The sequence below is a fragment of the Ochotona curzoniae genome, unplaced genomic scaffold (genome assembly GCF_017591425.1).
Source record: "Ochotona curzoniae isolate NIBS_2020 unplaced genomic scaffold, NIBS_Ocur_1.0 scaffold_2587, whole genome shotgun sequence".
NCBI lineage: Eukaryota > Metazoa > Chordata > Mammalia > Lagomorpha > Ochotonidae > Ochotona > Ochotona curzoniae.
Genome location: NW_024467096.1, coordinates 14,392,655 through 14,419,367, shown reverse-complemented (window position 1 = coordinate 14,419,367; position 26,713 = coordinate 14,392,655).

Sequence of the window (26,713 nt, the reverse complement as noted above, 5' to 3'; positions counted from 1 at the left end):
GAGAGAAGAGAATCCTATGCTGGATTCTCCTAGAGTTTTAGGCAAACATTGAGTGAGTGCTTCCCATAAACCTGATGTAGAAAGAACAAGCAGGCATAACATTTACTTAGGTCCTGGCTAATAGGCCTGCTTAAAGAAAAAAATCCCAAATTACCTACAAATGCTGGAGGAACGTAAGTGGATTCCAAGGTAGTAAAAGAGGAATTGTTAGAGACCAGCTCTAGGAGAAAACTATTACAGCAAGGAAATTGCCATTGCCAAACTTCCTAAGATGATGAGATCTACACCGAAGGAATCATAATGTGTTCTCCTGAGAGAAAGCCAAGCTCTGGCAATTCTGATCTGCTCACAAGAAGGTTAGCCATGGAAGGTCACTCCTGCCCCATAATTTTTTCCTTCCTGCTTTGCTTCAATCCTGAAGAGACCAGAGGCAGCCTATTGAATTGGGAAAGAGGGCTTCACATTTCTGGTAAAATAGAGATGCGTTATTCAACACTTCATTGCTACAATGAAATAGTTGAGGCCACTAACTTTATCAAGAAAAAGGGTTATTCACAGCTTTGGAGTTCAAGTCCAAGATTGGGTGGGGGCCCATTTGTTTGGGTCTTGTGAGGGCAGCTGGATGGCAGTAGTGGAGTGTGTGCTGAGGATGAAGGGCCATATGGGGAGCCAGGAAGCAGAGAGAGTGTCTATGCCCAATGCAGACTTTTATAGCAGTACTCTTACAAGAACTACCTTTTGAAGGCATGATTACACTGACCTAAGGGGTGCCTGGCTGGCTCTACACCTTAAGAAATGTAATTGAATTTAATTTCCACCTTCTTTGTATCATTAACACATGATTTGGGAATTAAACTTGTGCTTGAATTTGGGGGCCGAGCCAAGTTGTGTTCAAACCACAGCAAGAGATGAGCTAGCTCACCTTGGAGGCAGCTAGACTAACGAAGTGCAGTCACGCTGGGCGAAGGAAGAGACTCTTCATGAATTTGGATCTCATGATAATTACTGAAATAAGCCTGTGTGTGGTAAACAGAAACTAGACAGCTTTTCTTAAGAGTGTCCAAAAGCATCATGAAATTGCCTTTGCTTTTATTCCAGGGGCAAAACCCAACTAGTTCCAGCAAGAGGATGGGTTTGAACAGGTAGCAGGGGAAAGAGAAAGTGGATTTTTAAAAAAAATTACACTGCATTCACCTCTCTTGCTCAATGTATCATTACAACTGGCGTTTTGCTTTTTTGTGTAAACTCAAAATGAAACTATGCTCAAGCCCTGTCGTTGGTCTTTTCTCTTTCTCCTCCTGCATCTTTCTCGATATGATTCCTTTTTAATGTTATGGCTTTAACCTGCTGATGGATTTAATCAGCTTTAACATGCTGATGACTTGGGAATGTGTAACTTGAACACAAGCACTTTCTTTGCTCCCTGGAATCAGGAGCCCAGTTGCTGCTGGGTTCTTCAGTTGACTGGTAAGCATCTTGGCAAGCCCAGGTTTCCTCTTCCACCATCTCTTTTCCTCCACTTATCTCCTATAATAAGAGTATCACATTACAACTGGCTGCCTCCAAAATCTGAGTCATTTTGGCTTTTCTCTTTTCCTTATGCCCTTCATACCAGACTTGTCTGTTCTACCAGGAGAAGATACCCCAAGTCTTTCATCTCCACTGATAATCCCTAGCCCAAAGCACACGTTCTTTTGTCTGGCCTATTGCCAAACCCTCCTGTGCTACTTTGTTCCACTCTTGACCTATTTAGTCTATTTTCCATTTTGTGAATTTTGGACTCAATCATGTCATCGCCTACTTAAACCCTCTACTATTTTCCCATTTCATGTAGAATGAAATTCATACTTTAATCCTGACCCACAAAGGCCCTTATGATCTCGTCCCCCCTTCCTCTTTAAGTTCATATGGACAATTCTCTCTCACGCACACTTAAACTATAGCTACTGTTCCTTGAAATCTCTCATCTCTCCCCAGAATGCTCCTTTACCAACTCTTATAAGGCTGGATCCTTCTCAAATTCCAGGTCTTGGTTCAAATCTCACCTTCTTGGAGAGATTTTTCTTGAATAATATATTCATTTGATTTATTTACTTTCATTTGAAAGGTAGATTTTGCAGAGAGAAGGTTTTTCACCCATTGGTTCAGTTCCCAAATGGTGCAATGACTGAAGCTGAGCTGGTCTGAAGGTAGGAGCCTCTTTCAGGTTTCCCATACAGGTGCAGGGTCCCAAAGACCTAGGCCATCTTCTCTGCTTTCCCAGTCCATGAGCAGAAAGCTAGCTAGGATGTGGATTAGTCAGGACTGGAACTGATGCCCATATGGAATGCTGGAACCACAGGGTAGATAATTAGCCTGATCTGCCACCTAACCAGCCCCTGAATACCTTTTCTAAAGCATCTCCTCCTATAACATTATTCTCTCTCAAATCCTCGTTTCTTTCAACCATAGCACTTGTCACAATTTTAAGTAGCATTTTAACTTGCTGATTTATTTCGTTTTCTGTCTGTTTTATGATCATGAACTATACATTCCATCTAATTCCCATCAGTATTTCTGATACCTGGAACAGTGTCTGGCAGGTGCTCAGCAAAGACTCAGCCAATTAATGATTGAAAGGGACAATGGAGGAACATGTAGGCCTGAGACAGATTGTCCTAGAATGAAATTTCAGGGCCCTAAGATTGTTTAGAGGCAGGATGTCTGTTCAGGGTGAGACTTCTTCCAATGGACTGGACTACAGTCCTGCATCACCATGTTACCCAGGAAGAGAAAAACAGCCTCTTTAGGGTGAGGGAAAGCTAGATGTTTACGGTGATTGGTCTTCTGCTCTCTGAAGTCAGAAATCAGAGAGAAGGAAAATTCTCAAAAGTTGGTAGCTCCTCCCCAAGAAGATCCTGTTAGAACAGTAAGAAGGGTGGTGCTTTAAGCATTCAACGCTTTTCTAAAATCACTTATTTTGCTAGAAAGTCAGAGTTATAGAGGGAGAAGGAGATGGAGAGAGATATTTTCCACTCACTGGCTCATTTCCCAAATGCCTGAAATGGCCAGAGCTGGTCTGGTCCAAAGCTGGGAAACAGCTGCTTTAATGTCTCTCATTTGAATGCAGGATCCAAGCACTTGGGGCTTCTACTGCTTTCCCAGTCCATAAGCAGGGAGATGGATTGAAAGTGGAGCAGCTTGTACTTGACCCAGCAAGTAGAGGATTAGCTTGCTATGTTACTGTGCTAGCTCCAAGCATTCTACTCTTTAATGAACAGATTGAGTGACAATCTGGTGCAGAGGACCCAGGTAGACACTTCCCTCTTTGTAATCAAGACATTTCCCTACACCGAAGCCCTTAAAACCTCTGAGACTGAAAGTGCCTATTGTATGCCTAAGTAACAGAGTATCCTAATTAACTTGGATATAATGCTAAGAATCACAGAAGTGATGAGGAATTCTGGGATACCTAACCTTATGTTTATGACTTCCAATCTCTCCTCCACAATCCAAATTGCAAACTGCAGGAGAGGTCAATGACTTTGATTAGCATCACCTGGTAGAAAACACCTGGGCCTTGGGCTCAGAGCCTGTCTTAGTCACCAATTTTATGATCTTGAGCAAGTAACCTACCTTCTCCGAACTTTCATCTCCATTGGTGAAACAATTAGCTTTGCAGAATTTTGGGGCCTCAGGTCTGGAAACATGGAAAGAGCCTACCAATGGGTATGAACACTGTGACTGTAATTTTCTGGTTTATGGCTCAGCATGTTCAAATACTACATTATCATTATCAAATGAACAACAACCGTGGTATCTTTCTCCTTCCATCTTGATAAACCCTGAAGGATTTGAGCCTCTCAAAGAAACCAAATGCCTGGACTGGCATGATGGTGTAACAGGTTAATCCTCCACCTGCTGGTGTCTGCATCCCACATAGGCATCAGTTTGTGTACTGGCTGCTCCACTTCCAGATCCAGCTCTGTGCTTATGGCCTGAAAAAGCAGCAGAAAATGGCCCCTGCATTCACTTGGGAGACCCTAAAGAAACTCCTGGCTCCTAACCTTGGACCAGCCCAGCTCTGGCTGTTGCAGCCATTTGCAGATGTTTCAGTCATCTGAACCAACAGATGGAAGACGTTTCTCTTTCTCTCTCTCTCTCTGTATCTCTCCCCCTCTCTGTAACTCTGACTTTCCAAGTAAAATAAATAAATCTTAAAAAAAAAAAAAAAAAGAAACCAGACCTGGTTCTTTAGCCTAGCAGATAAAGTCCTTGCCTTGAATGCACTGACTGGGTCACATATGGGTGCTGGTTCTTCTTCTTTTTTTAAAATTTATTTATTTAAAATTTTTTGTTATATTTTTATTTTGAATATTTGAATTTTGTGGTACAATTTCGTATAGACCAAGATTCCCCCACCACTGACAGATTTTCACCATGTTGGTACAATAGTATAGTCCTTCATAAGGGGTCATAATTCCACCAGTCTCTTATTTAAATTGCCCTGACATTGCTGGTACAGATAGTGTCAGACAGTTCAGCATCCCATTGTCTACACATTTCCAACAGTTTTATTGGGAGTCCATCTTTTGTTTGGAAGCAGGAATATATGTTGCATTGTACCCCTACATCTGGTTATGGTAGACTCTAGTACTCCATCACTATACATTTCCATAAATGAGGAACCATGAAACACGGCCAACAACTGGTATGAATTAGAATAGCCACAAAACAACAACAACAACAAAAGCAAATCACAGCACTATGAAAAAAAAAAAAAACATGCCACTGAGTAACCAACACATGAGTAACAGAAAAGAAACACAAAAGTCTCTTGGGAAAAATTATGCCACTGTGTAATCCATGAGCCAGTGATGAATTCAACAAGACAAAAGAAAGCATTTGGAATAAATGAAACCGAAACAAAAAAAAAACATCAAAACACATGGGATGCAGCCAAAAAAACCCAGTATGGATTGGGTTATTGAAGTGACACTTTCCATGATGGTTTCCTTATATTAGAGAGAACATATGGTATTTGTTCTTTTGTGATAGACTCATTTCACTGAGCATAATGGTCTCTAGTTAGGACCACCTAGTCGTAAATGGCATAATTTCATTCTTCTTAGTAGCTGAATAATATTCCATGTAGTAGATGTACCAGTTTCTTTAACTACTCTTCTTTGGACGCACATCTAGATTGTTTCCATGTCTTTGCTATTGGAGATTGTGCTACTGTAAGTGTAGAATTACAGATCCCCTTTTCATGTGCAGATTTCATTTCTATTGGGTGTATTCCTAGGAGCGGGATAGCTGGGTCATATGGCAGATTTATTTGCAATTCTCCAAGCACTCTCCATACTGATTTCCACAGTGGTTGTACTAGCCTGCACTCCTACCAGCAGTGAAGGAGGGTACCTTTCTCCCCATATCCATGCCAGCAGGTGTTGTTAGTTGAGTTCTGAATGTAGGCCAGTCTCACTGGAGTTAGGTGGTACCTCAGTGTGGTTTTCATTAGTATCTCTCTGATGGCTAGGGAACCTGAGCATCTTTTCATATGTCTGTTAGCCATTTGAATCTGTTCTTTTGAAAAATGTCTGTTCATTTCCTTTGCCCATTTTTTCACAGGGTTGTTTTTTTGTTTTGTTTTGTTTTTGTTTTTGTCTTTGTTTTTGTCTTTGTTTTACTGTACCTGGGTTTCTGAAGCTCTTTGTAAATCCTTCAGTCCCCTATTACTTGTGAAGTGTGCAAAAATTCTCTCCCATTCCATTGGTTGCTTCTTCACTTTGTTAATTATTTCCTTTGCTATACAGAAGCTTTTTAGTTTGATGTAGGAACATTTGTTCATTTTGGCTTTGATTGCTTTGGCTTTTGGGGTGCCGGTTCTAATCCCTGTGACCCTGCTTCCCATCCTGCTCTTTGCTTGTGGCCTGGGAGAGCAGTCAAGGATGGCCCAAAGCCTTGGGACCCAGAACCTGTGTGGGAGACCCAGAAGAGGCTCCTGGCTCTTGGCTTTGGATTGGCTCAGCTTTGGCTGTTGAGGCTGCTTGGGGAGTGAATCATAGGACAGAAATCTTCCTCTCCATCTCTCCTCCTATCTATGTATCTGGTCTTCCAATAAAAATAAATAAATATTTTTAAAAAATAAACCAAATGTTTTCAAGCAAAACATTCATTTAAAGCAACTTTGGGTCAAGATTGATATCCAATATGTTAGTTGGAGTTGGGTTTTGCCACTTATGAAATCAAGAGTCCTAACTGATATGCTGTAAGACAATGCTCAATGCTCAGCAACATGGCAGCATCTCTGGGATGAATAGTTGCTACTGCTACCACTACAAGTACTACTATCATTACTCACACCCTGGGTACCAGGTAGCAAAGATCATGTGGTTAGTCTCATTGGGGCATTACTGAAACTCAGCCATCAGTGTGGGTTTCAGAGACCTAGATGTTTGCTATTTGTTGGTTCTATCCACAGGCTTCACTTGCTCTTACTCTCTGTCATTCATTTATTCAACCATTCAATATGCCACAAACTAAGGAGTTCCCTGTTAGTAAAATCCTCTGGCAACAACACACAAAGGGATTCTGCAGCCTCTCTGCAGGAGCCTCCAGTAGAAACCATTTGGGAGAAAGGAGAGTTGGCAGGGTTCCTCTGTGAAGGAAGGCTTGTCTTATCCTCACAGAGTCTTCTCACCCTGGGGCAGAGCTTAGGAGGGCCCACTACTAATGGGTATTGTGCAGGTCTGAGCTGTTCCTGGTCCTGCCTGATCCTCACATGCGCTTCTTGACCCCCCTCTGTGACTTGTGTGCCTTGATTTCCCCTATAACAGCTGCAATCTCCTGCACTGCCCAGAACAGCCCTAAGTAGGGTCTGGAGGCAAGCAGCCTTCATGAGAGTGGGCAACCAGAAGACTAGAAGATACTTTCCACAAGTCTGTGCAGGGAAGTGAATTTGCTGATAGCATGACCTCTCCGGGTGGCAGAGTCACTTTGCATTCCTGGCCAGTGACAGTTTTCAGTGATTTGAGTTCACCATTGCCAGTGCTAGCCAGAGCAGCAACACACATCACAGAAGGAATGTGTCCTTCCAATGTGGGTCACTTTCATCAGGTAGAGAACCAGAAATACCATGCACCTGGCCTCTCTGGAGAACCACAGTCATAAAATTACAAACGACATGAAAAAGCCAAGCAGTTGCATTAGTGCCAGCAAAGACATGAGGGCAGGGAATGACCTGGGTCAGGATGGGACATCATTCAGTTGCATCTTTTGCTCTCTTCTCTCAGTGCTCTTAGTAGCCCTGGGATAGGGTCATGCTGGGAGCAGTTGTGTGGTTTTAAGTAGAGGGGAAAAGGGAACTAGGGAGGAGTCAGTGCTTCTCGCCTGGGATTGCAGATTCCTGGTGGCCGGATGCTAATCCCAGGACTGTAGGCAGCCCTACTTACAGGGATGGAGCCAGAGCACAGAGCTCATGGTCAAGTCAGAAGGGGAGGGCTGTGTACCTGAAGCAACCAGAGGCCATGTGGCCAGGGTGGAGAAACAACAATCATCATTCAAGACAGCTACATAAGCAGAATGGAATAAAGTGTGTAAGGAATGGGTCAGGGGCACTGGTGTAAAGTGAAGGCTGTGAATAGTAAATGTGTCGACGAGTTTCTTTCCGTGAGAGCTCTTTGGGATTCTGGGGTGAATGTAAGGCTTCAGCTAGCTGCACAGGTGCGCAGAGGAAATGCTGAGCCTGGAACATGGTACAAGGGGCTCTCTTCCCATTCCTAGGGAGCGAGAAGCTTGGGATCGCTTGGATACCTATTACAGTTGGCAGCACTGACAGTAAAACAGTGTCTTATGTAGATCTCTGGAATTTCATTTGCAATAGCTGTGATAAGTAAGTGGGGACTGTTCTCCTCTGCAAGGCACCTGTGGAATTTGCAAGCCTGTTAATAACCTCTTTTAGTGTTTGTTCTTTGGCTGAGATATAAACTTGGATGTCTTAGAGATGCTGCACACTTGTTTCAAGATGCCTACCTGAAAGGTTAGGCAATCTCTGTGCCCTCTACCAACATCTGCTACGGCTCCTGAGAACTCCAATCCACAAACTAGGTGACCACTGTTTCATTAAACATCTTCCATCGTTTCCCCCATAACTGTTCCATGATGTGTTTCTCAGGTTAAAAAAAAAATTTTTTATTTGGAAAGGGAGTGAGGAAAGAGAGAGGGAGAGAGCAAGTGAGTGAGAAAGAGAAAGAGAACTCTCATTTGCTGATTCATTCCCCAAATGCTTGAAGTCTTCTGAAGCTGGGAGCATGGAGCTCAGCCTGGTTTTCCATGTGATTCACAGGGACTCAAATAGTTGAGCCATTACTTGGTGTCTTCCAGGGTGCACATTAGCAGAAAGTTAGAAAAAGAGTGGAACTCAGGCCCTTTGAAATGGGATGCAGGTGTCTTAAATGCTAAGTTAAATGCCTGCCCCTCAAAATTTTTTGTGTTAAGGCAACTAGTCATTTTGTCCTCTACCAGTAGAAAAGGAAACTTCTAAAAGTCTTGATTAAAAAAAAAGATTTATTTATTTTTATTGGAAAGACAGATTTTACAGAGAGGAGAGACAGAGAGAAAGGTCTTCTACCCACGGGTCACTCTCTAAATAACCATAATGGCCAGAGCTGATCTGATTTGAGGCCAGGATCCAGGAGCCAGGACCTTCCTCTGGGTCTCCCAAATGTGTGCAGGGTCCCAAGGCTTTAGGCCATCCTCTACTGCTTTCCTAGGCCACAGACAGGGAGCTGGATCAGAAGTGGAGCAATTGGGATATAAACTGATACCATTGTGGAGGATTAGTCAAATGAGTTACTGTATTGGCCCCTTAACTGATTTACTATGTGCTGATTTTTTTTTTAAAGAGAGGTTTGTGACAAACTTGGGGAAAAACTCCATTTGATAGATTTTGGAGGCTATTTAGCTACTGGCTAAGTCTGAATGATAATGTGATGGAAATTAAGGCTCCAGCAGCCAAGAGATCTGGCCTCCAGCCCCATTGAGTTTTCAGTGAGCACCATGGAAGTCATTCACTCTTTCTGAGCCTCATCCATCAAATGAGAGAATAAGTAGATCAATGTATCTCAAATTGTGATGTGCGTTAGGGTCTGGGGATAAAGGACCGACTCTGGTCTGTTATCATGTAGCATGGCCTGAGACTGCATCCCAGACAGTGCTGTTGCTTCCTGTTAGCCTGGAGCAGCCAGGCTGTAGAGGACCTCTGAGTACTCTCCTGCCCCCAGTCATGCTGGAATGTTTTTGAGACTACAAAAACACAGGAGCCCAGGCACTGCTTCCAGAGACAAGGCTATCAGTGGTCTGGCACGAGGTCCGAATAAGAATCATTTCTGTTTCTGCATTTAAGGAAGGAGCTTCTGGAGGAGTCCGTGAAACAATCTTCCAGCAAAAAGAGGCCATCAGGATAAAGCAGTGTGCAAGTCCTATGAGTGTCCAGGTGGCATGGATATTGCAAGGCAGGGCTCCCAACATAAGCTGACCAAGACAAAGTTTGTTAACCAGACAGGCTTCAAAGACCTGCGGCTACAGTCAGGCCAAGCCCCTGAATGACAACTTCTCCTATTTTTGAACCTGGCACGATGAATCAATAGGGCCCCACCACCTGCCGCTTGGTCATTTCCGAACTTTATTCTAAACTTGGAAAAGTTGAGTGTGCTTACTGTAGGCCAGGCACCTGTAGCATGAGGGGAAGAGGGAGAAGGTTTCCACTGTTTATTCAAGCTGAAGAAGGAGCTTCTTGTGCCTGATTTCCATCACACCATTCACCCGAAAAGCCAAAGCAAAGAGAAAAATGGCTCTTTGAAATAGCAGCTGCCTTCTTGGGGGAGGGAAATGGTGGTGGTGAATGTTGTGCAGGAAAAAGCACCATGAAGGCAAGAACTCTGCCAAGAGAATGAATGACTTGCTTGTTCAATTCTGTTCCTGAAAGCATTTGCTCCATGGTAGGCCTGGATGAGGAGGGCTGGTGTGAAATCCCAAGGGGAATGAGGACTTGGGCTTTGGTGGAGACAGGACAGATGGTTGATGAGAACGAGGGAGAGGCACAGGCCACGGTGACTGGGTGGGTGTGAGAGATGAGAAGCACCAGTATGTGTGCCTGGGCTGGTGTAGGAGGCACTGTGATGTTCTCCCCCACCCCTGACACACCAGCCCTGCAGCTTCCAGGGCCCCCATCTAAGGGGAAGAGCCAGACCTTTGTGAATCCCATTAGGGCCAAGAGAAAGAAGCAAGCCCAGGGTGCAGAAGAGAGAACCCTAATTCAGGGGAGGCTGGTATCTGAGCTGAAGAAGTTGTGGTCCTTGCTGCCCTGCCCCAGGAGGGAGAGCCCTGGGTTTCCCATAGACTGCAGCATGGGAATTGGGACCTGTAGAATAGAGACCGTAAAGGGACAAGGTCCCCAGCTGATATTAGGGCTATTGGACAGTAAGAGGGAGCAATGACAAACAGGCATCTTCTTTATGACTGTACCTTGAAACATTACCAATTTATGAGTGTTTAGAAATAATAAAACAAAAAAGAATATAACAGAGAAGCTTATTATAATGGGACAAATGACTAGGATGAGGTGATTTTGTGACCTGGTTTTTAAGAAAAAATAAAATGTATTATTGGGAACCAAATTCTGGGAGACTCCAAGGCCAGCAGACAGCACTGCCTGTGTGATATGACTTGATAAGTTGTTCAACACTGAACTTGATGCTGGTCCAGGGAGGCACAGCGCCTTCGCCACAAACTGCCCAGCCGCAGACTATTCATTTTCCATTTCTGAATGGTTCAGAGCTCACTGAAGTCACAGGTTTTGAAAAATTCATGGGGTTCTTCAGTGGAAATAAATTGCAATCTTGGAATACTTGTGAGAAGTCTGAATCATGTTTGAAGCCTATGTGGCTGTTACTGGCATTTTATGGAAGAATTGCCACACACTTCAGTGATTTTCTGGGAAAATTGGTTTCCTTCGCTAGAAATGTGATTTTTTTGAAGATTTATTTATTTTTATTGAAAAATTAAATTTACAGAGAGAAGGAGAGACTGAGAAAGATGGACTGTCCTGTGGTTCACTCCTTAAATGGCTGCAACCAATTCGAAGCCAGGAGCTGAGCCAATTCGAAGCCATGAGCCAGCAACTTCTTCCCGGTCTGCCGGTAGGTGCAGGGTCCCAAGGCTTGGGGCCATCCTCTGCTGCTTTCCCTGACCAAGGAGCTGGATTGAAAGTGGAGCAGTTGGGAGATGAATCAGTACCCATCTGGGATGTCAATGTGTGCAGTTGGAGGATTAGCCAACTGAGCCACCATGCTGGTCCTTAAGTATGATTTTGTAAAGATTTATTGATTTTTATTGGAAAGGAAGATTTACAGAGAGGAAAAACAGAGAGAAAGATCTTCCATCTGCTGGCTCATTCCCCAAGTGACTACAATGGCCAGTGCTGAGCTGATCTGAAGCTAGGAGCCAAGAACCTATTCTGGAACAGTTGGAACGTAAACTGGCACCCGTATGGGATCCCGGGGTGTGCAAGGTGAGGACTTTACCACTTTACCACGCGGAGCACAGAAGTGTGATTTTAAAACACCTGTAACTCAAATGTGCTGATTCATGTTGTGTCCCGTGCAAGGAACAAGGACCTCACACAGGATGATGTTGAAGGACCCGCTGGGGTGAAAATCTTACGTGTTCTGTTCCCCAGCTGTATACCTTTGAATAGAGCAGCATCGCCTGGGGAGGAAGTAAAGCCCATTTCTAAGGTGGTTGCATAGAGGGGGCACCTTTCCTAAACTCGCCCAAGGACAGCAGGCAAGAAGGCAATTGAAAGCCTTTAGTGAGAGATGACACGTGAGGGTGGTGGGTGTCACCATCTCCCTTTGGCTCTCCTGAGATGGTCCCTGGGGCGAGAGACTCATGTGTAGGGATTCACGAAGAGGGAAGCCACAGAGAACTGGAATGTGGTTAGGTGTGGATCTCTTTGGACTGATTACGTCTCCTGGGCCCTGAGAAAACGAAAAGCTTTAACAACCTTGCAATTTAACTGTGGATTGCTAAGTACCTGGTCTTTTTGGATTAGTCTGGGCTGGCCTTAGCAATATTACTTTGTCAAAGATGGAAATATGTTAAGCCCGCAAGGCAGTCTCAAGTTCTCGGGCTTTCAGAGGTGAGTAGGAGCCAGCAGACATTAAGCAGACTGTGAGCCCTGTGAAGACATAGGCCTGCGTTTACCACGTTCGCTTCTGTGTATTCTTGTTTTAGCACAGTGTATGCCAGTGGCATGTGCTCAACAAATACTTTTAAAAAAAAATTGTGGAGTAAATTTTAATTTATTTATGTATTTAAAGATTTTATTTATTTGAATATCAATGAGACAAAGAGAGGAAGAAGGAGAGGGAGAGAGGGAGAAGGAGAGAGAGAGAACTACTATATTCCCAGGCTATTAGCAGGGAGCTGGATTGGAAGTGGAGCAGTCAGGACTTGAACTGGTGCCCACATGTAATGCTGGTGCTGTAGATGGAAGCTTGATATGCTATGGCACTGGTGTCTATTTATTTAGTTTTAAAGGTTTTGTTTGTTTATTTGAAAGTCCAGGAGAGACTAAATGATTGTAATAGCCAGGATTGGGCCAGGACAAAGTCAGGAGCCCAAAACTCCTCCGAATTTCCTGTATGGGTGGCAAGGGCACAAGCACTTGAGCCATTTTCTGCTCTTTTCCCTGGCGCAATAACAAGGGAGCTGGATCAGAAGTGGAGCAGCTAAAACTCAAATTGGTGCTCACTTGGGATGCTAGCATTGCAGGCAACAGCAACAGCTTACCTTGCTGTACCACAATACCTACCCCAATAAATATCTTAATTGAAAAATGTGTGAATAGGGACTTGTGGAGGTAAAACAGAACAACCAAAAAAAAGAAAAGACTTTTTTCTTTTTTTTAAGTGTTACTTATTTGAAAGCCAGATCTACAGAGAGAAGGAGAGACAAAGATCTTCCATCTGCTTGTTCATTCTCCAAATGGCCACAATGGCTGGAGCTGAGCTGAACTGAAGCCAAGAGCCAAGAGCTTCTGCTGGGCCTCTCGCACAGGTGCTAGGGTTCATATGGGGGCCGGTTCATATCCTGACTGCTCCACTTCCCTTCCAGCTCCCTGTTGTGGCCTAGGAAAGCAGTCGAGGACAGCCCAAGGTCTTGGGTCTCTGCACCTGCGTGGGAAAACCTGAACAAGCTCCTGGCTCTTAGTTTCAGATCAGCTCAGCTCTGGCCATTGTGGCCACTTGGGGAGTGGACCAGTGGTCATAATTTTTTTTTCTATGTCTTTTCCTCTCTCTATAAATCTGCCTTTCTAATAATAATAAATAAAGTTTTAATTAATTAATTAATTTATTTATTGGAAAGTCAGATATACAGAGAGGAGGAGAGACAGAGAGGAAGATCTTCTGTCCGATGATTCACTCCCCAAGTGAGCGCAATGGCCGATGCTATGCCGATCCAAAGCCAGGAGCCAGGAACTTCTTCCGGGTCTCCCACACGGGTACAGGGTCCCAAAGCCTTGGACCATGCTTGGCTCCTTTCCCAGGCCACAAGCAGGGAGCTGGATGGGAAGTGGAGCAGTTGGGATTAGAACCGGTGCCCATATAGGATCCTGGGGCGTGTTCAAGGCAAGGACTTTAGCCGTGTTCAAGGCAAGGATTTTAGCTTCTAGGCCACGCTGCAGGGCCCATAAATAAATCTTAAAAAATAACTATTTAGGTTCTGGGCCTTGTGTTAGTAGCAGAGCTAAGAACTATTAAGGTTTTGTACAATTACATATTTATTTGTATATAAGTATTGAAGCATCTTTACTGATGATGGAATTGCCTGTGAAATACTTGTTCTCTGTTTTATTGATGAGATTTCATTGATCACCTACAGTATATGAGACACACATGTCCAGAACTAATGGCACACAGGTGGAGTGGGGCAGTGGCCATATCCACAGATATGGTCCACAAGAATTGCCAAGTGCCACTCACAACAAACTCTGAGCTCCCTGGGAGTAAACAAGAACGCACATGTAAGCCAGCTTGAAGGGGCTGAGAAGACCAGCTTCCTGGAGGTTTCTGAAACCTTTGCTGGCATAAGTGGCTCCCTTGGGATGTGTGGATTGTGACTCTCCTTTTCTTTCAGCCTTCATAAGTGCTGTTCTTCTCAAGGCTTCTTCACTTGTACATCTGTGGAAAACATCTCCCACCAGAGAAAAACCTATACCCGCAGGAAATCTTGCTATCATTTCATCCAAAGCTGCCACTTGATCTATGGCTGAAATTCACCCAAAAGAGTTCCAAAGAAGATGATTGATCCTAGAGATGGAGATATTGGTTAAAGCTCCCATGTCCTGTATCAAAGTGCCTGAGTTCAATACCTGCATTGCAATCCTGACTCCAGCTTCCTGCTGACATACACCCTAGGAGACAGGAGTGATGGCTCAAGTTATTGGCTCCTGGCATTCACATGGGAAACTTGGACTGTGTTTCTGGTTTACAGCTGGACTGCAATGGACATTTGGGGACTGAACCAGTGGATTGAAGCACTCTCCCTCAGAGAAAGAAAAGAAAGAGAAAGAGAGAAAGAAAGAAAAGAAGAAAGGAAGCCCTTTGCATGATGATGTCTGAAGTAAAAAACAATCATTTGTTGAGATGTTCTAACTATGTCTTTTGATCTTAAACCTGACAAATTCTCTGATTAGAAAATCTGAATTCATGCTGTGTAGCTTAGAATTTTGTTTTGAAGAACAAGAATTCAAACAACGTGTCCAATTTGAAGAATAACGTATCAGGAAGATGTTACCAAAAAGAAAAAGGGGGACCCTTTCTTTTAGTTGGTAGTGGCCGATTAAAGAGTAGCAAATTCATTTTAGGTTTTCTCAACTACTTTCTAAGTAGTTGCTAATTGAATAACAGTTGTTTTGTTTTGAATAGTTTAGAATTACATATGTAAGTATCATTCCAGGTGGTGCACCCACATCCTGTTCTCACTCAGGATAAATTTTGAAGAAGAGATCTACGTTTATCAGTTATTAAAATGAGACTAATCATAGTCTAGAGAGCAGGTGGCATTCAAGGCACTTACTGGTTGATTCATAGTTAGCTTCGAGCTTGGGACATAGTCACATTTGAAGTGGGAGAGAAAGGGGTGATGGTATGACGGGAATTCCACAGCTCCTGCCATCAGGATGGCCCCTTCACCCTGTATGTTCAGCCTGGCTCCAGCATCCCTTCCCTCACACTCACCCTGTCTCCTGTGCTCCTAACCCAGGAAAGAGTATCATTAATCCAGTTGTCCAACAGACACTTGTGAGTTTTCCTTGGTTCTTTTTTCTTTTTCCTGCCTTTGCCCTCACTCCTCACCTCTGATTACTTAGAAAAATCTGTTGGTTTTACATTTTAAATAGTTGTTTCTCTGTCCCTATGGCCACTTTTCCATTTCAGAATGCAGTCATCTCATAAGCTGCTGTTGTGTATCAGTGGGCAAATAGCTGAAACCTGGTGTTAGCCACCAGTATGGCTTCTACAGGAACAACCTGATGTATGCTCAATGAATTCAATATTTTACTGTATTTTGCTCTCATCATTTTATGAAAATGCACAGAACATGTCAGCGTTGTGGCACATCAGGTTAAGCTGCTGCTTGCAACACTAGCATTCTGAGTGAGCACCAGTTTGTGCTCTAGTTTCTCCGCTTGTGATCTACCTTGCTGCCAATGTACCTGGGAAAGCAGCAGATGTCCCAAGTGCTTGAGTCCCTGCCACCCATGTGGGAGACTCAGATGAAGTTCCTGGCTCCTGAATTTGGTCTGAGGTGGTCATCACAGCCATTTTGGAAATGAATCAGTGGATGGAAAATTCTTTCTATTTCTATATCTATATCTATATCTATATCTATATCTATATCTATATCTATATCTATATCTATATCTATCCTGATAAATCCATGCTGGGGCCAGTGCTGTGGCATAGTAGACTAAACCTCTGCCTCTGGCATCAACATCCCACAGGAACTCTGGCTGGTGGCCTGGTTGCTTTATTTCTGATCCAGCCGATGGCCTGGGAAAGCAGTGGAGGATGACTTGAGGCCCTGGGCCTCTGTACTCTTGTGGGAAACCCACAAGAGGCTTCTGGCTTTCAGCTTTGGATTGGCTCAACTCTCACCTTTGAGGCTTTTAGAGAGTGAACCTGTGGATGAAAGGCCTTTCTTTGTCTCTCCCTCTCTTGTAACTCTGATTTTCAAGTAAAAATGAATATTGAAAGAAAAAAAAAGGATAATAACTGGGCAGTCACAGTAGTATAGCAAGCTGATCTGCCTGCTGGCACTGGTATCTCATATGGGCACTGGTTTAATGTCCTAATTGCTCCACTTTCAATCCAGCTCTTTGCTTATGATCTGGGAAAGCAGCAGAGGATGACTCAAGTCCATGGGTACCACACCCATGTGGAAGACCAGAAGAAATTTCTGGCTTCCAGCTTTAGATCAGCTTGGTTCTGGCCATTGAGGCCTTTTGGGGATTTTTCTCTCTGTCTTTCCCTATCTCACTGTAAAATGTATTATTAAACAAATCTTTAAAAAATAATAATAATTGCATTTTGGCAGCTATTAACTATGGTCTTTTGACCTGAAACCCACTCCTCCATGTTTGGTTTTGTGATGCTGAGGCTCTGTACCGACATGTTTTTTCCTTTGCTGTCTTCTCCCCACTAGACCCTGTGAGTGGGAACATTAAGGGAGAGTGCAGAGGTGCAGGCCTTGGAAGGATGCACTCTCCTGATGGCTTCCGGTTTGTTTCTGCTGGCTTCCTTTTCCTGTTACCAGCTTTCAGCAATGCCGCCTTTTCACACAGGCAGAGGCAGTTGCTTCTGGAAACAGTTCAATACAACTTGCTGTTTTATCAACCTTCAAGACTTGGGTCTGAAGGAACACTAGCATGGCTGACCGGCAGCGCTCCTGAGAAAGACACATTCCTCAAGCTCCTAAGTGAATAATGCCTGTTTCTTCCTTTTGTGCTCACCAGCCCAACAAGCAGCTTCCTATGGTTGTTGCCTCTGCAGTAGTGGAGTGTTGATTCTCTTTTTGAGTAAAATATTTTTTTAAATTGTAAGGCAGAGAGAGCAAGAGAGCATGCTCATGAGAGAGATAGAGAACTAGACACTGAGGGAATCTCGTCTGATGATTTGCTCTCCAGATGCCTCCATTAGTAAGGGTTGGCTCAAGCCCAAGACCAGAGCTGGGAACTCAGTCCAGCTCTCCCACCTGGATGGCAGACATCCAGCTACTCAAGCCGCTACCTGCTGCTTCCCAGAATGTACAGTAATAGGAAACTGGAGTCAGGAGCAGAGTCAGGATTTGAACCCACACATTCCAACATGGAGTAAGGACATTCCAAGCCTTATCTTCACTACTGTGCCAAATGACTGCCCATCTTTTTAGTTAATGTGTCAACAGTTTGTAATTTCTTAAACATTGTTTATACTAAATTCTGTTACAAAAACTTATCTAGTTTCTGTTTCCTAATTGGACCCTGATTGACAAAAACACAATCCAATTAGATTACTTTTAATAGTAGTTCTAAGATGTAACAATAACCTTTTTAATTGAAGATTTATTTATTTTTATTGGAAAGTCAGATTTACAGAGAGGAGAGATTGAAAGCTCTTCCATCTGCTGGTTCACTACCTAAGTGGCCACAACGGCTATAGCTGAGATGATCTGAAACCAGGAGCCTTCTCCAGGTCTCCCATGCAGATGCAGGCCTCCTAAATTTTGCGCCATCCTCAACTGCTTTCCCAGCCATCAGCAGGGAGATGGAAGGGAAGTGGAGCAACCAGGACTCAAACTGGCATCCGTATGGGATCTTGGCATGGGCAAGGCAAGGATTTAATCACTAGGCTGTCATGCCAGGCTTCTAACAATGCTTTTAAGAAGTAGATTGGGGTTGGTGTTGTGGCATGGCAAGTAAAAGCCAGCATTCCATATGGGTTCTGGTTCAAGTCCCAGTTGCTTCTTGCTAATGTACTTGCAAAATCAGCAGAAGATGGCTTCGGTGCTTGGGCCCCTGCACCCGTGTGGGAAACTCAGAGCAAGTTCCTCTCTCTGTTTTCAAACTGGACCTGGGCACTGCAGTCATTTGGGGAGTGAACTAATGGGTGGAAGAACTCCCTCTGTGTCTTTGCCTCTCTTTGCAACTCTGTCATTTAAATGAATAAAATAATGTTTTAAAAAAGAAGTAGATTCTATATATCTATATTTAATCCCAAGTTTATTATTTTTGTACAGATAGGAAATTGAGGGATGGAGAGATGAAGCAACTTGCTCCAGCTTACACCATGAGAAAGTGGCAGAGCTTGAGTTTGAACTACACAGTACAGTTGTAGACCTCTTGATGTTTGTCAACAGGCTAGTTCTCCAGCTTCGTGAGCATTAGAAGCACCTGCATGGCTCATGAAAACTGGAGTTTTTGGGATCTATGCCCAGAGCGTTAGACTCAGTGGAGCTGGGATGAACTTTGAGGATCTGCAGTTCTCGCCAGCTCCCAGGCGATGCTGGTCTCAGGACTATCACATGAAGATGGCTGCACTAAGCTGCAGATGTCAGAAGCTTAATGTAATTAAGCAACATTCAACTAGACTTAAACTTGACATTGACAGCAGCGCACTCTCATTTGGATTTAAATGTGTCAAGATAACATAAAAAAGCAAAAACCCAAAAAACCCAATCAACCAGCCAACCAAAAAAACTGAAGCACTTTCCTGGGAGTCTCACCAAAGGGTTTGTCAATCCTATGAGGTAGTTACTATTGTTATCAGGCCTGTATTACAAATCAAAAACCTGAGACATGGAGATTAAATAACTCATCCTAGGTCACACGTTAGTAAATGCTAATGATGGAATTTAAGTTCAGGCAGTCTGACTCCACGCTTCTTCTTTTGGCTTTGCACCTTACTGAGAGAGAAAAGTACAATGACTAGGTAGCAATGACTAAGAATTTATTGTGGAGGGAAAATGTAACACAACCTGGAATATTAGGATTGTCTATCCTGGCAAAGTTTGCTGCTTTTCTCAGTGGACCACATATATTAAGAGAGTCCACCAGTACGTCTTCTGCTGGAGATGCTAAAGGTGGCCTAATGCAGTGGTACTTTGCAAATTACATCTGCAGTGGTGTGTGCAGTCTGGTCCTTTGGCAGGCGGAGTGTAAGGCTGAGGTTCTGCATGAAGATCCTTTCTGCTAGAGCCTTCTTCAGACAAATTTAGCTCTAATACCAGTGATGAGAACCAGATAACCCATAATATAATGCAATTGAGACAAAGATGGTCACTTCTAAGCAAACAGAATGGTGGATTTTGTGCTTCTGCTGCAGGGGTGGGGAATGTCCAGGCTGTTGGCTGCATAACGGGTCTGTGAAATCATTTGGACTGGCCCTGCCAAGGCAACTGAAGGTGGGATTCAAAATTCAACAAATGTATGGCAGGTTAACATTTAAATTGATTGTTTTGTATGGCCCATGAATGATGTTATAAATATCCAAATGGCTTTTGATGGTAAAAAGGGTTCCCAAACACACTAGATATTAGCTTGTTTGTCGAGTATTCAATTATTAATGGAAAAACTAAACCAAAACACACTGAAAATGATGCACTGGGAAAACATTGGTTCTGCTTAACTTCTGGAAAAGAACCTGTTTGAAAATCCTCATGTCTGGGCCCGGCGGCGTGGTCTAGTGGCTAAAGTCCTCACCTTGAACATGCCGGGATCCCATATGGGTGCCGGTTCTAATCCCGGCAGCTCCGCTTCCCATCAAGCTTCCTGCTTGTGGTCTGGGAAGGCAGTTGAGGACGGCCCAATGCTTTGGGACCCTGCGCCCGTGTGAGACCTGGAAAGACGTTCCTGGCTCCTGGCTTTGGATCGGCGCAGCACCAGCCATTGTGGTCACTTGGGGAGTGAAGATCTTCCTCTCTGTCTCTTCTCCTCTCTGTATATCTAACTTTGTAATAAAAATAAATAAATCTTTAAAAAAAAGCCTCATGTCAGTATCCTCTTGGACATGGTGGCAACTCAGAAGGCCACACAGAAGTGGGCAGCCTAGTGAAAGGGGTACACACTGTCCAATTTAGACATGGAAATGACTTTCCGTTAAAGTGAGTTATTTTGAGACAGTTAGAAATAATTTACATGTCAGTCAGTCAGTAGCCAAAATGGTTCATATTCTGTCTGAAGGGAATTTATGCCTCTGCTCTTCTTTGCCTGGGGTTTAAAACTTTAGCTATTGCATCAGATTGGCTATTTATTTAGCAGTCTTTGTGAGGTGTGTTGCTAAGGACTTTGCATAGGTCTGTCTGCCGTTAGAGTTGGGGTCTTTGATAGTGGTCTTCCACTTTCCTGCTTTCTCAAGGAACCCCCACTTCACCCTGCCAGATCCCTACTATGAGGGGATGGCCTTCTGTGTCTCTCTCTACACTAGGATTCTTCATTCAGGTGCAGACCCTGAAATTCCAACTCATCCCTCTGAAAAGGTGATGGCCACATTTCCCAGTCCCCAATGGGAAGTGGATAACACATGCCCACTTTCTCACATAGCATCCTGAAGGAGCAATTTGCACAAATGGTCATGGATATTCAGAAGCCAGCAGGGAGTTACACTGTTAAAATGCACATCCAAACTGGTGCTTATCTCAAAATTCTTTTTAAATGGCATTAGAAAGCATGAAAATATCTCTACACATTTTAAAGCATCATTTGAGATCAGAGCTTCTGCATTGTATTTTTTGTATCAGGTTTCTAAGATGCTAATTCTAGAACTGTGGTTAACACAAGGATCTCTGGATAATATGTGTGACATAGCATGGATATATGTGAAACTCTCCCTTGAAACAAAGATGGAGGAAAAAAAATCAGATTTTTAATAATCTCATATATTCCCTTTTCTATTGTCACATAAAAGTGTATGGAAGGGCCCGGCGCGGTGGCGCAAGTGGTTAAAGGTCCTCGCCTTGCACGCCCGGGATCCCATGTGGGCGCGGGTTCTAATCCCGGCAGCCCCGCTTCCCTTCCAGCTCCCTGCCTGTGGCCTGGGAAAGCAGTCGAGGACGGCCCAAAGCTTTGGGACCCTGCACCCGCGTGGGAGACCCGGAAGAGGCTCCTGGCTTCGGATCGGCATAGTATCGGCCCGTTGCGCTCACTTGGGGAGTGAATCATCGGACGGAAGATCTTCCTCTCTGTCTCTCCTCTCTGTATATCCGCCTTTCCAATGAAAAAATAATAAAAATAAATCTTTAAAAAAAAAGTGTATGGAAGTGTGTAGCTTGATGTTTCAATCAAACTCATTCAAACTTCTTTACCCGGGATTAAGGTGAAAAAAGGCCACCTGAATGTTTCAGAATGAGGCTGTCTGGAAGTCCCCGGGCCTTGGTTCTTTGTCCCCGGCTACTCTTTAGTCTTATCTTTAGCTAATCAGGTGCCCCACACTCTCCAGAGATGACCATCTCTGAACTGGAGGTTGTGGTATCGTTGAGTTCTTGGGGAAACAATGACTGTGGGCATAGGTAGCAGTGGCATCCAGTGTCCGGTGCCAGCATGTTGGTGTTGCAAGCTGCAGACCCTAATACATGGGGTGATGAAAGAGGTATCCTCCTATGCCAGTCCTGTGGGGTGATTTTGAGTCTCAATTTTGGCTGTATCTTCCAAGTCTAGTTCATTGTTCGTAATGGAGATTCTGTGATCCCCACACAATCCCACATTTTATTTTACTCATTTGTATTTTAAAGATGACTACTAATTTTACTTGAAAGGCAGAGTTACAGAGAAAGAGAGAGAAAGAAACAGACAGAAAGTCTTCCAGCTGCTGGTTCACTCCCCCAATGGCTGCAACAGCCAGAGAAGGCCATTCCCGAGACCAGGAGCTTCTTCCAGGTTTCCCACATGTGTGCAGGAGACCAGGTTCTTCATTGCTTTCACAGGTGCAATAGTATGGAGCTGGAGCAACCAGAACTTGAACCAATGCCTATATGGGATAGCAGTGTTTCTGGCAGTGGTTTTACCTGCTGCTGTGTACTCCACAATGCTGTGTATCCCCTACACCTCAGACCATTCTTAATTTAAAATAGTGGTATAATGAGTACATATATATGCTTTGTTTTATTTTTCTCTCTCTTCTTTTTATAAAAGATTTACTTTTTTTATCTGAAAGGCAGAATTACAGAGAGAGAAGGAGAGAAAGATAGATAGAGAAATTGAGAGAGAATTCCATCTTCTGGTTCACTCCCCAAATGGCTGCAACAGCTGGGTCTGGGAAGGTCTGAAGTTAGGGACCAAGAGCTTCTTCCGGGTTTCACACACAGGTGTAGGGATCCAACGACTTAGAACTTCCTCCATTGCCCTTTGAGACAATTAGCAGTGGAGCTGCAGGGATGTAAACTGGTGGCCATATGGGACACTAGAGCCACAGCCAGAGGCTTAACCTGTTATGCCTTGGTGCTACCACTATTTCTCTTTTGATGTGAAATATTTCCTTTTGCTTCATCATTTGAAAGTAAATGAAAAATATCATGATGCTTTGTCCACAAAAGAACATTAATCTGTTGAGAACAAGAACATTTTCCTATACATCCAGCATACTATATCATCAAAAGCAAGCAATGTAACCTTGACATAACACCATTGTGTACAATTCAAAGTTTTTCATTTCTCCAAAATATTCTTTTTTGGCAATACAATCAAGCCTTTAATATCACTTTTGCTTTAGATTAATTCCTACATCAATTGAAAATATCTTAGATGATTTGAAATATTTCTCGATTCAACTTTTATTAATGTTCTTTTCAGATCCAAGCTCAAATTCAATACTGTATCATCTAAGGATGTTTGGAAATATGCAACTTTTTCATTTGTTTATTAAAATTTTTTCATATATAGGACCTGGCATGGTAGCCTAGTGACTAAAGTCCCCACCTTGCACTCCTGTGATCCCATATGGGTGTCGGTTCTAATCCTGGCGGCGTTACTTCCATCCAGCTCCCTACTGGTGGTCTGGAAAAGCAAGAGGACATTCCAAAGCCTTGGGATACTGCACCTGCATGAGAGACCTGGAGGAAGCTCCTGGCTCCTGGCTCTGAATTGGCTCAGCTCTGCCACTGAGGCCACTTGGGGAGTGAACCAGCAGACAGATCTTCCTCTTTGTCTCTTCTTCTCTCTGTAAATATGAATTTCCAATTAAAAAATCTTAAATTGTTTGATATATAAAACTGTATATATGTGGGGCACTATATGCTTTTTCATTATTTATATACCATGTAATAATGCCTGGGTAAATATGTTTATTCCTTCAAGCATATGACATTTCTTTAAAGTGAAAACATCCCAAATTCTGTTTTCTAGAATCTTTTTTAGCAAGATATATAGTACATTAATATTGTCTCTCATTACCCTACTGTGCAACAGAACCCCGTAATTCTTACTCCCATCCAGCTGTACCCTAGCACCTGTTAATCATCCTTTCCCCAGCCCTGCTACCCTCATCCCTCTCCAGCCCCTGCTACAACCATCATATCATTAACGTCAGTGAGATCAAGTGTTGTTCAGATTGCATGAGTGAAGTCACATGATGTTGTCTAAAACACATGTTTCTGGTGTTAATGCTTTTGGAACTCTGGCATATCTGGCATTCAATATTCCTGATGTATGACACTGAGAAAGAGAACTCCGTTTCTTTGCACTTTTTCCTTCCTATTCAATATCTTAACACTTTTAAGTGGACAGTGTAGCCCATTTCTAGAACTTCTTTCATTTTGCAAAGCTGAAACTTTGTGCTCATTAAACAATTCCCATTTCCCACCCAGTGGCAACCATTCTGTCTGTGATTTTGGCTACGCTAGTAGATATCTCCTATGAGCGAAATCAAGCAGTGTTTGTCTTCCAGTAAATGGCTTGTTTCATTTAGCATTGTCATTGGGTCTCATCTATGTTATAGCACATGTCAGAACTTCATTCCTTTTTAAAGTGGAATAATCCTCCATTGTGTGACTGTATTGCATGTTGTCTAATCACTGATCTGTAGACAGACACTTGGATTGCTTTCAGCTTCTGGTGATGTTGATAGCATGGTTAGAAATATGTGTATTTCTTTTTTAAAATTTTCAGATCTTAACAAGAGTCATTCATGTAATTTTCTACAAATAAATTCAGTCTTTGCTGAAAATCAGCTACTATTGACTTGTTAGCAGGGACTCAGACTCTACTTGTATAAATGTACATGGAGTAGCACAGTATCTTCCCTGTGGCAGAACTTGATGCTAAGTATATGAATGGATCGCAGGGGTTGAGGAGCATGAGCCTATCCCAGTCTCTGCACTTTGACACCCTCCTTCCATTTGCCTCCTTCCACCTGCCTTAGGGCAAATGGGCAGTTAGGAGATAGAAACTGTTAGTGTGGGTCCACTTCTTCCTCTTCTTTTCCTGTGGAAGTTGCCTGCTCTACATAATGCAGTTTCTGCCTTGCAATTCTGGTAATGAGCCAGCGGGCAGGAGCCGGTACTGGTTCAGTGTTGCCATAATATAGGTGGATCTTTGGTTGATTCCATAGTTTGACTCTTCAATTTAGCTAGTACTGAAATACTCGGTCTTGGCCTCCCAACTCTTTGTTCTCACCTGGTTCATCTCCTGGAGGAGGCAACAAAGGTTGCTGCTTACTGAATTTTGTTTTTGGTGATGTTTGCACAGTTGAGAGGGATGTATGCCCATGTGGACCACCAATTAAGTTGGGGAGGGTTGAAGAATGGGAGAAAATGGGTGAGACAATTGCCTCCAATCTCCTTTTTTCTTCCTATATCTGGGGGAAAGTAGGGAGAGATATGGAGAGGGCAGCTCCAAGAAGCTACTGGACTCCTTAAACTCCTCTACAATTAGGGAGATGCCTGAATCCTAAAGTGGACCATTCACCAGCACAATGGATCCCTACTGTTCCTTAGATCTGTTCAGAGTGAAATTGGAGATGATGTCAGATCCGTATGGACACATTTAGAAGAAGCGTGAAGCTTCTCAAGAGTGGCTAACCTGAAATCAACTTGACTTTCTCCATTGAAGGGACATTTCTGTTGAGATCTCAGCTAGGGAGAACTCTCTTTTGTACTTATGGAAATTTTTACTCTTTTGTTTTCGGATTCCACTTAGAAAACTTGGGAAAGAGAAAAACACAAAGGCTTATTTATTTTTTAAGAGTCACCCAAGCATCACCCCTTTAAATGTTTGGTACATCGATTTACATCTCCTGCTTAAACTGCTCTTCTGTGCTCCAGATTTGCATAGCTAACATCCCTGACAACACAGCTCGAATGTCTCAGATTCTTCAGACACAGTGCTACTAAGTGTGAACTCACAGCCTTCTCCCCAGAACCTGCTCCCTTTCCTGTGTTCCCCACAGGAGAATGTTAGTATCTTCATTTGTCCAGCTGATCACATTAGAAACCTAGGCTATTCTTGAAAATTCCTTTTTCCTTTATGACCCAATTCCTTCCAAACCCAAACCACTATTTAGCCGTATCAATTTTAACTTTTTTTTCTGATTTTATTTTTTATTTCAACTTAGTATTTTGCTTATCATTTGAGACAACACAGTTTTCACCGTTAACGCCTTAATGGTTCTACGGAATAAAGAGTTCAACAAGTAAAAGGTAAAAAGACAAGCAGGAAAAATTCTAACTCTGATCTATCCTCATAACCACCTCTTCCCCTGAGCATGAATTCCCAGTCCAGGCTGCCATCATACCCCAAGCTAATATCATGTCTCATCAGGAACACTGTTGTATGTTCCAGACTGGCTGCTTCTTCTCTGTGTCTGCAAAGTGGCCCTTAGTCATTTGTTGTCCCTGTCAGGATAGACATTTTCATTCACACATTAAACGTTTTTTTAAGTTGATGGGTAACATTATGTGTATGTGTATTATTATGTGTATTATATGTGTGTATTATACTACACAATGTTTTGAGATGTATGGATATACACATATATCTATTCATTGTAGAATGGCTAGATCTAGCTAATGAACACAGGTACTACTTCACAAAGTTGTCATCTTTGTGATAGGCACATTTAAAAGTTACCCTCTCCATAGTTTTTGAGAATACAAAATATTGCTAATAATGGTCACTGCATTTGTTGGATCTCTTGAACTATTCTCTCACCTTAAATTTTGTGGCATTTGACTAACATCTCTACGACTCTCTTCACTCTCACAACTGGCCCGGCTCCTTGGTAACCTCATCTTACTCTTACCCCTATGACATGATTTTCCTTAGACTCCATGTTAAGTGAGATCATGTGTTATTTATTTTCTGTATCTGGCTTATTTCACTGAACATAATGTGGTCTTGGTTCATCTATTGCAATAATGTTGTTGCAAATAATAGGATTTTCTTCTTTCGTTGTGGCTAAATAAAATTCCACTGAGTATGTATACCACATTTGCCTTATCCTTTCATGGTAGATTCTTGGGTTGATTTAATATCTTGGATATTGTGAATATGACTGCCATAAACATGGTGAGCAGAAACCTGTTGATTATACTGATTTTATTTCTTTTGAATGTAATGCTCAGTAGTGGGATTGATGGATCATATAATAATTCTTTTAATTTTCAGAGTTGTTGCTACTTGCCTGTCCCATTTCATTCCCTT